Below are 11,148 nucleotides of genomic sequence, written 5' to 3'. Positions count from 1 at the left end.
CTGAGCTAACAGCTGCCAATCCTCCTCTTTTTGCTGAGGAAGACTGGCCCTGCTAACACCCATGCCCATCTTCCTCTACTTTATATGTGGGACGCCTACCACAGCAAGGCTTGACAAGCAGTGCCATGTCCGCACCAGGGATCTGAATCGGTGAACCCTGGGCCACCGAAGCAGAGCATGCGCACTTAACCGCTGCACCGCCAGCTGGCCCGAGGTAATCAGTTTAAAGTCAAGGCAGCAGTGCCAAGAGGGGAGGAGGTGGCTTGCATGAAATGGTACAGAAGAAGAGAAACAGATGGCTTCCATCCGTGTTCTGGGCGTGGAAGCTCAGGGGCTTACTTTTGGATGGGCAAGGGCAGGTATGGAAGAGAATAAACCAAAAGTTTACTCAATGAGCAGAAGCGAGTAAGCATTCTTGTCATTAGGAAGGGAAAAAAGAACTCTAGTGAAGAAATCAAAATATCTGTTCTGAACATGAGAAACGGGGAATCTTGTGAGATATCTGAGTGCCTAGGTCAAGTGTCTGACACCAGAGCTCAGAGAAGAGGTAAAATTAGCAAGCTTCAACAGTATATGGTATTTAAAACCCAGAGAACGGATGGTTGCACCAGATTTAGAAGTGCCTAGACGTCATTTGTGAAGAAACACATTGTTCAAGTAGTATGTGTAGGTGGAGAATCCAGAATTTAACATTTTGAGGAACTGCCAAATTGCTTCCTAAAGCAACTGCCCCATTTTCCATTCCCACCAGCACTGTATCAGGGTTCCAATTTCTCTATATCCTTGTCAACACATGTTATCATCTTTTTTTTTTTTAATTTCAGCCACCCTGGGGTCGTGGTTTTGATTTGCATTTCCCTAATGACTAACAATATTGAGCATCTTTTCATGTGTTTAATAGCCATTTATATTTCTTCTTTGGAAAAAAGTCTATTCAAATCCTTAGTTCATTGTTTTTTAATGGGGCTATTTGTCTTGTTATTGCTGAGTGAATCTACCCTTAAAGTTTCTTTTAGTGGGGGAAATAAATTTAAGTTGATGGAAGAAAAATAAATCAAAGGGCATGGGGATTAAAGATGCACACCCAAAAGATGTTTGTAAAATACAGCTAGATATCCCTCCCTTGTCCTGGTGAGGATATTCATTCCTAAATCAAATGTTTTTGTTTCAAAGGTGTACACTGGCCTGCCTTTTTTGATCATGGACTTTTGGACTGAGAAAGCACACTTATTAACATATGTCATGTTTTGATGCAGTTTTGAATTGGACGGATACCAACAATATAATCTGTGGTTTGACCATAGAATAACACATGCTCTCAAGGAAATAATGTACTATGATCTGCTTTTATTCTTTATAATGGCCGTGGGCTGATTCCTTTAACTTAGTCACTCTTTCGGAACAGTATTTTTGATCACATTGTTTGCTACTAGGGCATAGCACCAAAGAAACCTCTGCTCCCATCTCCTGCTCTGATTGACAGGACACAGATGTCTGAAATCACATTATAACAAGTCATCCTTTTACGAGAAACTGCCTCCTCTCAATGGGCCTCTTTTAAGTTGCAAAATTACTGGAAAAAATATTCTCATATGAATTAATTTCTTCAATTATTTTCGAACTTATCATCATCTTTCTAGCAAATCTGTTGAAATGGAGTAAGGAAGTAGGGGCCAGGTAAGGCTTCACATATTCTGTGATTTCTCTCCGACTAAATCTTTGAAATATAAGTTAATTTTTCTTTCTCTTTTATTAGGTTTACAGTTTATAATCCAAAACTGTGATGGAATAGTTAAATATCGTTCAGCATCCCTTTTCATTCGTGTGTGATGGCAATGATATGTCTTTCATCTTTTTATTGATGTGGAGTTGAAAATGAAAGGGTTATCGTTTCTGCCATGTGAAGATTTCCAGAACTTGGCCACACTTCCTCATGCCAAATGTTTTAATGAAATTTGCTTAACTCATTTGTGCTGAAGTTTAAGACCAACTCTCCTCATTCTGCCTTTTGCGATGGTTGAAAGAAACTGCCCTCTTCTACCTCCTTAACATCTCTTCTTAGCCTCCTGCTAAATGCAGTGATGACATTTGTGCTCTGCACAGATATAGCCCACTGAAATATAAATGAGAACAGTCTCCTTTGCTATTTAATGGGCTAAAGTGAGTTAAGTCCTCTTATCATAATTTAGTTCTATATGATTCTCATGTAGTTAGTTGCATTGAGCATGTTATAGCCATAACGAACAAGAGATTTAGAACATCAAAGGAAGGAAGGGAGATATTTAATGTTTTATTGAGTGCTATCACCTACCAGAGTAAGTTTGATTAAAGGAGCAAAATCACTATTTGCATAAATTTGTTCCAGATTTTATTCATAGCCTCATGAATGAATGACTCCTCTTCCTGACTGGAAAGACTTACTTAACAATAATTTTATCAGATGAAGATTGTGAATTATTGATTTACACTCCAGAACAGTTCTTTCCCAGCAATAGTAGCAGTTTTTCCAATCCAGATCCCTCTAGCTCCTTCCTATATAAGACCCATCTTCTACACCCAGTGGTAGGGACCAATCGTTTTGTTCCAGCATCCAAACTATCCTCTTTCATTTTCTAACCTTTGGCAAGAGCACTGAAAGCAAATATTCAAGAGAATGGCAGGAAAGACCTAAGTAACTACCAGAATTCCAGAGGGCTGCATTTGCAAACAAGATACTTTGAACTCAGGGGTTGGCTTCTGCCAGTATTGGGGATGAGTCAAATAAGACAGAAATGAAATAGGAAATGGAAGAGACTCAGATATTTGAGCAAATAATGAGACATGTTTTGGGTCCTTGTAACACATTCTCCAGTTCTGACTTACTGCCTTGGACAATTATCTGCTGGACTTTATTTTTTCAAAACATTGGCCACCAATCATCCTCTCAACTGAAACTCATGATTCTACCTGCTCCTCGCATCCTGCATCCTTATGAGTTGTCATCTATTGCTTTATCACAAATTATAACAAATTTGTGGCTTAAGACAACACACATTATCTCACAGTTTCTGTGGGTTAGGAGTCCCGGCATGGCTTAGCTGGGTCATCTGTCTCAGGGTCTCTCACAAAACTGCCATCAAGGTGTGGCCATAACTGAAGTCTCATCTGAAGGCTTGATTAGGGAAGGATCCACTGCCAAGCTCAATCAAGCTGTTGGCAGAACTCAGTTCCTTGGGTGTTGTTGGATTAAAGATCTCAACTGGTGTTGTATCCTGATCAGGCTGCCATAACAAAATACCACAGACTGGGTGAGTTAAACAAGAGATATTTATTTCTTACAGTTCTGACGACTGGTAAGTTCAAGATCAAGGTGTCAGCAAACTAGGGTTTCATTCTTGGTCTTCTTATCTTGACATGCAGGTGGCCACCATTTCCCTGTGTATGTGCGTGATCTCTTCTTTGTGTGCGTGGGGAAGGAGAGAGCTCTGGTCTCTCTTCTTATAAGGGCAGTGACTCATCATGGTGGCCCCAACCTCATCTAAACCTAATTATTTCCAAAGGACTCCACCTCAAATACTATCAGATTGGGATTTAGGGCTTCAACATATGAATTTGGGTGGGAAACAAGCATTCAGTCCATTACAATCGGCCAGAGGCTACCCTAATTTCCCTGTTGTGTGGACCTCTCTAACATGGCTGCTTAATTCATCAAACCTTATAAGTGGAGAAGGTGATAGAGAGAGGGCTAGCAAGACAGAAATCAGAGTCTTTTTGAACTAATCACAAAAGTGACATCCTATCACATCTGCCCTCTTGTGCAGGTTAGAAGGAAATCACTGAGACAGCCAGCACTCAATGGGACAGAATTATGCAAAGATGTTAACACCAGGATCTGGGGTTCATCAAGGTTTATCTTAGAATCAGACTTCCACAGGGAGGTCCCCTTCCCAAACCCTTCAGCTTGATACTATCTGGGTGAGGTTCAGAAGTGAACAGAGATAAAGGATGCCCCCAGTTTATGTCTGCCTCTCAGCCTGGCATCCTCTGTTGATGGTATCTCCACAGGCCAAAAGATAATCAAAGGATATATAAAAATGATGGACTCTAAACTACTCATACAGAATTTAGAAGCTGAAGAATGTTAACCACACCCCCATAAAAATGCTTCAAGGATTACAGAAGGGAATGGTTCTTCCATATTCTTTGCCGCAACCCCAAATCTTTTCTTGTAAAGACAGTAACTAATTGATCCTGCCCTTCGCCCTTTCCAGATAAAATCTGATGGCAGACTCACTCACTCCTTTTGCTCCTTTTGGAGCCACCAAAACTAATACCCGATGGATCACATGCAATGAGATAATGGTGTGAGAAATGTAACATTCGTTCTTCAACATGTTGAGGAAATGTCAAACAATCCAAAGTGAGGGACATTCTCAAAATAACTGATCTGTACTCTTCTAATGTGTTAAAGTCAAATAAGACAAGTGAAAATTAAGGAACTGTCAGAGCTTGGAGGAGAGGAAGAAGACACACAAACTAAATGCAACGCAAGATGTTGACATTAGGGACAGGCAGGTGAAGGGTATGCAAGGACTCTTGATATTATTTTTGCAACTTTCCATGAGATTAAATTTATTTTAAGATTAAAATTTTACAAATATTTGGTCACATGATTTCAAAAATAATTTTGTTATTGTTATTGTTGCTGTTATCTTACTCAATTTAGATTGCTCAAAAGAATCTCATAAAATATGCTTTAAGACTTGAGGTTGAAAATTGTCAACAGTAAGGAAAACTTTCTAATATTTTCATTGACTGTGAAAGCAACTGAAGTACCATTTCTTTATGACATGGAAATTCAATGGATCAATCCTGTGAGCTTACAAATCAATAACAACCATCAAAAGTAATCATAATGGCGTCAAGATTCAGGGGTGATCTTAAATGATATATTTGTCAGAAACCAAAGCTGCAGGATAGCAACTGTTTTGAAATGTACAATACCTTATGAAATTTACTATTGATACTACCAATAAAAACAAAGTTTTCAAATTTGTAACAATGACTAAAAATTTGGAGGATAATGCACACAGTAATACAGGAAGAAAAACATTTACAAATTGATACAAAAAAATGAGAAATGATACCTACCCACTGTCTAATTTGAAAGAAACACTGTTCATTCTTCTCTGTAAAATTCACAGTGAAGTTTAAGTCTGTTATCAGTATATAATCAGACACCTCAATTCTGAGATAATTCAAGTTAAAAATAAAGTTACAGTGACACCTTCTCTAGAATTCTTGTCCCATTGTTATTCTATAGCACATTTTCTTATAAATTTTATTATAATGATTATTTACTCTTTTAATTATTGTAAATTTCAATGTCAGTTATGGCTTAATTATTGTAAATTTCAATGTCAGTTATGGCCATGCAAACATCTCAGTGCCACTTGTATGTTCCTACACAATGAACACAAACATAATTTCATCTTGGCCACGTACAGTTAGTTGGAGTCTACTTAAATGTCAAAGTTTTAAAATTTTTATTTAGAAGGGTACATTTGTATATAATATACAATATAATTGTATATAATTTGTGTATACAAAATACCTCAGACTGGGTGACTTAAACAAGAGACATTTATTTCTTACAGTTCTGAAGACTGGTAAGTTCAAGATCAAGGTGTCAGCAAACTAGGGTTTCATTCTTGGTCTTCTTATCTTGACATGCAGGTGGCCACCATTTCCTCGTGTATGTGCATGATCTCTTCTTTGTGTGTGTGGAGAAGGAGAGAGCTCTGGTCTCCCTTCTTATCATATAGCAATATAATCATATAATCAAACTAAATCATATAATAAAGAGAGCTTATCCACTGGGGATAATGAGTCAATATGTGTCCTCTTCTATTCTTCATCAGCATAAAAGGGGCTTCTTGTGCAGAAACACATAATCTGAGGTTTGTCCACAGAAAGCTGAATGGTGGTGTTGTTCCTGTAGATTATTTTCATGTCTATATTTAATGAAATATAAAAGAAGACTACTGGGCTGCAAATCAATTCTGAGTATTTGATTTGGTCCTCTAAGAGCTCAGGTGCTCCATGAACAATGTCTTGTCTCAAAGCCTTGCCCAGCCTGGCTTATGGTAGACTCTTCTTTGTCTGTTGAACTAACCTGAAGCATCTGCAAGGGAAAAAATAAGCATTGACGATTATGTAATTTCCACTATTGTTACATGTTAGATGAAGGTTTTCTGATTGTGTAATGATATAATCTAACATGGCCATAATCCATGTGCAATGAGACAACAATATCGGGAATATGACACTCTTTCTTCAACATGTTGAGGAAATATGAGAATTATTATCAGTATCTATTGATGGTTCTCAATGAGGGGATCAATTTTCACTTATATTTCTAGTGAACAGCCTCAAAGAATCATTGATGGCATGCATGACTTCCAAAATCCTTAAATTCCTTCACAATTTAAAAAGATGTTTAAGACAATGCTAAATATTTGCCTTTCAATTCCCCATTTCCATTAGAGTAAACTGGAGAGCCATGATGAGGTCATTATTTCATCTTCTCAATAATAAGAAGAAAAGCTTCTTAATAGGCTCCGATTACTTGCCTGAAACTTTACTTCCACTTTATCATCTAGCACTCATCATATTATCATGTTGGTATTATTAACTTTTTCGTACATCTGAGGTAATAGATATTCAGAGCGATGATATATGTCCTAAAGTTATAGAGCTCTTCTATGGCCAGTTTGAGGTTGATATTCACATCTGTAGCGCCCCAAAATTATTGCTCTTTTTCCTATGGTAATTCATTCCCTCATTACTTAGGTATTGTTTCACGTTTCAAGGTGTAAAGAAGATGGATGATTGAATGAGTACATTTTGAGTCACATGGAAGACATTGCATTCAAGTCTACAATGAATATTAATTCAAATATCAGGATTTGGAGCCACATAAACCTCTTTTGTTTCCCAATGATGAAACAGACCCCTAAGAGTTTCCACAGATACTCAAAGGCTGTGTTAGGACCTAAAAGCTGGATCTGTTGATTCACTTTAATGAGTACTAGCATATTGTATATCAAAAACTAATCTTAAGGCAGGACTGATTTTAAGAAGATTCCAGAATTCTACTTATAATATACAGGAAGGAAGCAGAAACTATACATACCACAAAATCCACAGTTAGCAGATACTATGAGTTATGCCATTTTCAGTAGATTATAAATTACAGAAGATTAAATGACAAATCAAGAAATTTCTCTTTAGCTAGATGAAGAAATAGTGTTGAGCCAGGCATGATGAAGCTTCAATGATTGGGAATGTTGCTGTCCTACCAGCCGTTTATTCTGAAAAATATAAAAGGCATGAAATAAAGAGCTCGAAGTCTGAGGAAATCACTGTTGTCTGAGAAGGAAGCAATTTCTTTGGACTTATTGACAATTTGTACTATGAGAATGTCACTCCTTCTTGCCAAAGAGGATATTATGTATACATTTGATATGTAACAAAATTACTACAAAATGAATGAGGCTGCTCAGTGGGTGCTAGAGACTGAATTGAATGTTTGTGTTCCAAGAAAATTCATATGTTGAAATCTAATCCCTAATGTGAGGGTATTTGGAGGTGGGGCTTTTGGGAGGTGATTAGGTCATGAGGGTGGAGCCCTCATGATGGATTAGTGCCCTTATGAAAGAGACCCCAGAGAGTTCTCTCCTTTCTCCTTGTGAGGACCCAGTTAGAAGATGACTGTCTGTGAACCAGGAAACAAGCTCTGCTCTTACAGACACTGAACCTGTCAGCACTTTGATCTTGGACTTCCCAGCCTCCAGAACTGTGAGAAATAAATTTCTGTTGTCTATAAGCCAATCCGTCTATGGTATTCTGTGACAGCATCCTAAATGGACTAAGACAGTGGGAGTTTTTTAAACCTATTCACCTCACAAATTTGTATATCATATAGATCTTTTACTGCAGATCTAGGTAATATTCTCTTAGGTTCTCAAGTAGACTTTACAATGACAGTTTCAACTGAAAGAGGAACAACTTAACAAAAACTTTGAAGATATTAGAAATGGTGGGGAGAGAGAGAATTTCTCCAAGTTCTCAGTAATTCACTCAAGGAATGTTGTGAGAGTCTCTACTCAGATGAACAGTTTGCTTCAAAACACATGTAAATGGGCTCAACACAAAAGTTTTGTGGTTGGAATACCAACTTTCACGAGCCACCATCTGGGGAATGTAAATAACACTCAGAAAAACTAGATGTCCAAACACTAAAAGAAAAGGTGCATTAACAGGGCAACTTACGACACTTATGACCTACGCAGCTCTCTCCTGGGTGCTAAGCAATATTTAACAATGTGGGACCCTCACTCCTTCATTCTACTCCTTTTTTCTAAATTCTCTTGGTTATTACTTTTTACTCATTTTATCTCATCTCCTCCTATATATATATATATACATATATATACACACACACATTATATATATACATTTTATATATGTATGATACATATACATAATATATATTGTATATTATATATAGTATATATTGTATAATATATATTGTATATTATGTATATGTATAATATATAGTATATATTATGTATACATATATAATATATAATATGTATACATTCCCATTCTCTTGCCGAATCATTATTATCATCATCGTCACCACCATTATCATCATCACCATCATCATCATCATCAACTTCATCATCACCATAACCACCATTATTACTATCATCACCATTATCATACTAATCTTTTTTTTGTTAACAATTAATTCAACAGTTCTCTGAATGCAAAGAAATTGAGATTCTTCAAGGCACATAACCAGGTTTTTCTTCTACTATATTCAAAAGGTCATATCATAAAGGATGAGGAAACTCTTTATAGAAATCTCGCTTAGAAATAATTGTGGAATCCAGACGAGCCCAGTTTGTGAACCCGCAGGTAGGAGACTCAGGGCCCAATACAGGAGGGCTAGCATCCTGATCTAGGAGAGTCAGGTGTTCCATAGGGAACAATCTCAGTATCCTTCACCTTCACTTCTTCTTTCGTTACTTACAGAACCAAGATGAGACACAGAGGCTTTCCCCAGTGAGCTGCTGAGAACATCTTGCGTACCACCCTCTCTACGTAAAGAGTTGGTTTAGTGAGACTCAGCTAAGAACTCCCATCGGTGGTTATAATTTGACTCCCATCCAGATGAACTCTTTTGAGTTTAATCCAAAGCAACACTAAAATTCATGTTTCCAAAATATAAAAATTAGTTTCATAGGACATGACTAACTATGAGAAGTTAAAAGTGAGTGGCAGCCAGCTATGGCAGCCATAAAAATGTATCGGGCACATCTTTGAGTGCATTATTGATTGAGGGTTCCAGCTGCTGCGCTCTGGAATTTATCATACCACTGCATTTGAATCAAATGTAAGCCTTGCAGGGTCTGCTTCTTTTCAGTGCTTGAAAGTAGCAGGAAGATTAAGGCAAGCTTATTTCTGGGTGTCACAGGATGCCTTTGTCAGTGATTTGTGACTGATTTGAGAATCTTCTGACACATTTGTGGAACTCTTTCAACTGTGCTGCAAGCTAAGATATTTCCTCACCACTACCCTTCCTTCCTTCCATGGGTCAGACACTCATTACGGTCCAATGGCTCCCCCAGTACCTCCTGGTCCCCTCCCCATGTTCTGTCACAAGCATCCCCCTAATAAATATTTTGCACATCTAATCCTGTTTTGTCTGTTTCTCAGAGTGCCTGGACTAACATATAAACCTTGATTAAGATTATTTAAAGAAAAAAAAGCAGCAAAACGAGGACCAAAATAGATATACCTTTTCATTCCTGCTTTAAATTATGTGTTGCACCTGTAATTTTTCCATGGAAAATGGAAATAGTAGTTCTCTATAATTTTAAGTCTATTATTCAAAAAAGGAACCAACTCTAGAGTATTCTTTGTTTTTGCTTAACTTTTGAATTCTATCATAGGCATTTACCACCTCACATGAAACAATATCACCAAGAATGTCTCCAACTTGACACCCAGCACAGTACTACTCACAGTACCACTAAACAGCAGGTACCTAAGATTCCATCTGAAGCGCTCAGCATTCTCTCAGATTTCAGTACTGTGCATTCTACTGCTGAAAATACATTTCTATGTGAATGCTTTGCCTTTACCTCAAGTTCACATAAAACTGAACTCATTAATTTCAGTCAAAGTTGGAATCATCTCTCCTGTGTCTTTACCTTGGTAGCAGCCTTTTTCCACAGATGGTGTCAATTTAAGCTCCTCCAAGCAGCCTTCAGGTGGAGCCCTGAACCACTGGCGCTGTGCTCACAGATGTCTCAGAGTTTGCTTGTTTCTGGTGGGTTTCATTCAGTCCATGCTCGGCTCCCACGAATAACCCATTTAATAGATGTGAGATGGGAGACATTGATACCTTGACCTAACTGAATCATTCACTCGACCCTTGATGATAAGGTAAAAAAGATTCCTAATTAAATATTGTAAGTAGATGGAAACTAGTATAATTCCAAAGGGTGGATGGATGATTCCAGGAAGAAAAAAAGAAAGAAAGTCCTCTAGTGTATAAAATAACTTTAACTTCTTCATTCACCCCTGAAGCTCATCCCATCTCATTCCATCATCATCATCACATGTCCGATCATTAACCCTTGTCTCTGGGAGAAGGTGAGGGCTTGCACGAGGCTCAGTGATGACTGCTTTAATCTCCTGTTGCTGCTGTAACAAATTACCACACACTTAGTGTCTTAAACAATGCAAGTGTATATCTTGTTCTGGCATTCTGGATGCCTCGTGAGGCTAAAATCAAGGTGTTGGCAGTTCTATGTTTATTCCTGGAGTCTGTAGAAGAGACTATCTTTCCTTGCCCTATCCAGAGTCTGGAGGCTTCCTGCATTCCTGGGCTCATGGCCCTTTACACCTTCAATGTCAGCCATGAGCATTTGAATCTCTCTCACAATATCATCTGTGTGATACTAACTTCTGCCTCCCTCTTCCACATTTAAGGAAGTGATTACATGATGCCCACTCAAATAATCCAGGATAATCTCCCTGTCTTTAAGTCAGCTATCAATTTTAATTCCATTGGCAAACTCACTACCATTCTGC

At 37.9% G+C, this 11,148-nt stretch overlaps 1 long non-coding RNA gene across 1 annotated transcript; it reads right to left on the bottom strand.

Moving 5' to 3' along the window:
- Positions 1-4,590: 4,590 nt before the first annotated feature.
- On the bottom strand, positions 4,591-10,665 carry LOC139042701 (uncharacterized). The gene is made up of 3 exons (XR_011499749.1): positions 10,263-10,665; positions 7,175-7,352; positions 4,591-6,163 (listed from the first exon to the last, which is right to left on the bottom strand). It is a non-coding gene; the product is annotated as an uncharacterized lncRNA (long non-coding RNA).
- Positions 10,666-11,148: the final 483 nt, after the last annotated feature.

Source organism: Equus asinus, chromosome X, assembly GCF_041296235.1.
Source record: "Equus asinus isolate D_3611 breed Donkey chromosome X, EquAss-T2T_v2, whole genome shotgun sequence".
NCBI lineage: Eukaryota > Metazoa > Chordata > Mammalia > Perissodactyla > Equidae > Equus > Equus asinus.
Note: the sequence above shows the minus strand (reverse complement) of the source record. Positions and strands in the feature narration are given on the sequence as shown.